General features: G+C 40.4%; 1 non-coding gene across 1 annotated transcript; it reads left to right on the forward strand.

The window, feature by feature from the left end:
• The first annotated feature begins 2,064 nt into the window (after positions 1 to 2,064).
• LOC141722903 (small nucleolar RNA R71) lies at positions 2,065 to 2,171 on the forward strand. Its single transcript, XR_012575900.1, has one exon. It is a non-coding gene; the product is annotated as a small nucleolar RNA R71 (small nucleolar RNA).
• Positions 2,172 to 3,289: the final 1,118 nt, after the last annotated feature.

The following is a 3,289-nucleotide window of genomic DNA, read 5'->3' on the forward strand; positions in this document are numbered from 1 at the left end:
GCTCAACATTAGGCTTGCTACCTTCCTCTAGCAGAATTTTATGCATACAATAAGAAGGGCTTATTCCTTTGATATCTGATATAGTCCAACCAATTGCCGATTTGAATTCTCTAAGTATTCTCAAAAGCTTCTCCTTGTCGCTACCTAAAAGGTCAGATGCAATAATAACAGTCAAAGTAGATACATCACCTAAAAATGCATACCTCAAATGTTCAGGTAAAGGCTTAAGCTCAAGAGTATGGGCTTCCTCAATAGATGGCTTGAGGCACTTAGGAGCTTTGTTCAACTCCTCCATTCTCAGAGATACAATAGGCATATCACTCTTCCTCTTCAATGGAGAAGCATTCAAAAATTACAACTGCTCATCCCCTTCATCATCTTCACTATCGGAATTCCCCAACAAGGCCTTCTCTAAGGCATCAGACTTAGGAATTGATCAAGTTCTGAAGTAACCACAGAATCAACCAACTCCACTTTTAAGCACTCCTCATTTTCCGTAGGAAACTTCATGACATTGAACACATTAAAAGTTATATCCTGATCCATCACTCACATGGTGAACTCACCTTTCTGCACATATATCAAGGTTCATCCAGTAGCCAAGAAAGGTCTTCCCAAGATTATGGAAATCTTCTTATCCTCCTCGAAATCAAGAATTACGAAATCAGCAGGGAAGATGAGTTTATCCACCTTGACCAAGACATCCTCCATAATACCTCGCGGATATGTAATAGAACGGTCGGCCAACTACAAAGTCATATAAGTAGGCTTTAGATCAGGCAAGTCCAACTTCTTGAAGATTGACAAAGGCATCAGATTAATGCTAGCTCCCAAGTCACATAGACACTTGTCAAATGACACCTTTCCAATGGTGCATGGAATAGTGAAGCTTCCAGGATCTTTAAGCTTCAGAGGCAACTTCTATTGCAGCACAGCACTGCATTCCTCCGTGAGAGCAATGATATCTAAGACATCAAGCTTCACCTTCCTAGAAAGAATACCTTTCATGAACTTCGCGTAACTAGGCATTTGCTCAAGAGCTTCGGCGAAAGGTATGTTGATGTGAAGTTTCTTGAGCACCTCCAGAAACTTCTCAAACCGCTTATCCAGCTTTTTCTTCTGCAGCCTATTAGGAAAAGGAGGTGGAGGATAGATCTATTTCTCCCCTATATTACCCTCGAGAGGAGTGTGCTCAACAATAGTCTTCCTTGGTTCCACTTCTACTTTACTCTGCACTTCTTCTTCAGCCTCAACTTTAGATTTTGGAGTCTTTGCTTTTTCAGGATCCGCAACCTTACCAGACCTCAATGTAATTGCCTTCACATGCTCCTTAGCTTCCTTCTTTCCTGGCACTTTAGTATCGCTCAGAAGCGTGTCAGGTTGACGATTCAGTAATGCATTAGCAATTTGCACTATCTGATTCTCCAAGGTCTTGATAGATATAGATTGGCTCTTGCACATGAGCCTTAACTCCTCCAATTCTGATTTTTTATTAGCTTACAACAGCTGCTGAAGTTGAAGTTGTTGCCTAGGGGCATATTACGGTTGCTGAAAACCAAGAGGGTTATACTGCTTTACTGCGTAAGGCTGATAAGATTGTTGCACCGTATTCTGATTATTATTCCAGCTGAAATTAGGATGATTGCGGTTATTTGGATGATAAGTGGCTGGAGCTTGTTGCTGCGATCTCTGAAAGTTGCTCACAAATTAAGCTGATTCGCTAGAAATAGCACACTGCTCAGTTTCATGTGCCCCCGCACAAAGCTCACAAACACTAGTGATTTGATTAACTCCATAATTAGCCAAAGTGTCCACCTTCATCGTCAAAGCCTTAAGTTGGGTAGCTATAACAATTGCTGCATCCAACCCAAAATTCCTGCTACTTTACCCTGAGTTAGCCTCTGAGAAGGGTTCTGGTATTCATTAGCAGCCATCAGTTCAATCAATTCATAAGCTTCATTGTAGCTCTTAGCCCACAAGGCTCCTCCTGATGCTATATCGAGCATGGGTCTAGAAGTAGCACCCAATCCATTATAGAAACAGTTTATAAACATCCAATCAGGCATGCCATGGTGTGGCCACTTTCTTAGCATCTCCTTATATCAATCCCAAGCCTCACACAGAGATTCTCCAATTTGCTGAGCAAAATGAGTAAGAGCATTCCTGATTGCAGCAGTCTTCACCATAGGAAATAATTTAGTGAGAAAATTTTGAGCAAGATCCTCCCATGTGGTGATAGACCCTGGTGGTAGAGAATGTAACAAGCACTTTGCTTTATCCCTTAGAGAAAATGGGAAAAGTATCAGCTTAGCATCTTCAGTCACCCCATTGAACTTGAAAGTGTTGCAGATCTTGATGAAATCCCTGATGTGCATGTTGGGGTCTTCTATAGCAGAACCCCAAAACTGGACTGAGTTCTGTATCATCTGAATTGTGCTCGAATTGATCTCAAAGGTGTTAGCCGAGATGGCTGATCTGATGATGCTTGACTGAATATCATTGATCTTAGGCTGAGAATAGTCCATTAGAGCCTTAGGATTTTTTGCTTGATCTCCCATCACTACTAAAGCTAGTTCCTCGACTTTCTCTTCTTCTTCTTCTTCTACTTTCTCTTCGTCCTAAAAAACTTCCCTTCGAATCACTACAGCTTCTTCCTCGGCTTGATCCAGAGTTCACTTACGAGCACACGAACGCGTATGCATACACGCTCGCTAGAGTACCTGAAACACGACAAGGAAAAGAGTAAGCAAGTAACAATGTTCGAGTCAATAAACTTTAACGATCACTGATGACAAACACATAAACTAAAAGTTAACACCATGTCCCCGGCAGCGGCGCCAAAAACTTGTTAGTCACTAAACACGCGCTAAAATTCACACAAGTATACGCATTCGCAAGTAATATAGAATTATTCTAGCTCATTCCCACAGAGACTGGTTTAAGTTAACTTTGTGATTTATGCACTTATGCAACAATGATATGGCTATTATCCAATGCTAAGACGAATAACAATTTGGGTTTAATTATACTACAATTAACTATTGAGAATTATACTAAAGAACATTAACTAAAGAGATTAATTTGAGTTGAATGGGATTATAACTTCATTAAGTACTTCATTCAATGGCCTTTTCGTTCTTAACCTTAGCATGTAATGGTGATGAAACTAATCAGATAACACGAAACTGATAGTCGCCAAATATCATTGCACAGATACCATACTACTAGACATCCACAAGAGATAGAAGCTGAATAGACACCAATTATATTGAGACCCTATATGTCTATA

This window comes from Apium graveolens, chromosome 4 (assembly GCF_009905375.1).
Source record: "Apium graveolens cultivar Ventura chromosome 4, ASM990537v1, whole genome shotgun sequence".
In the NCBI taxonomy this organism is placed as follows: domain Eukaryota; kingdom Viridiplantae; phylum Streptophyta; class Magnoliopsida; order Apiales; family Apiaceae; genus Apium; species Apium graveolens.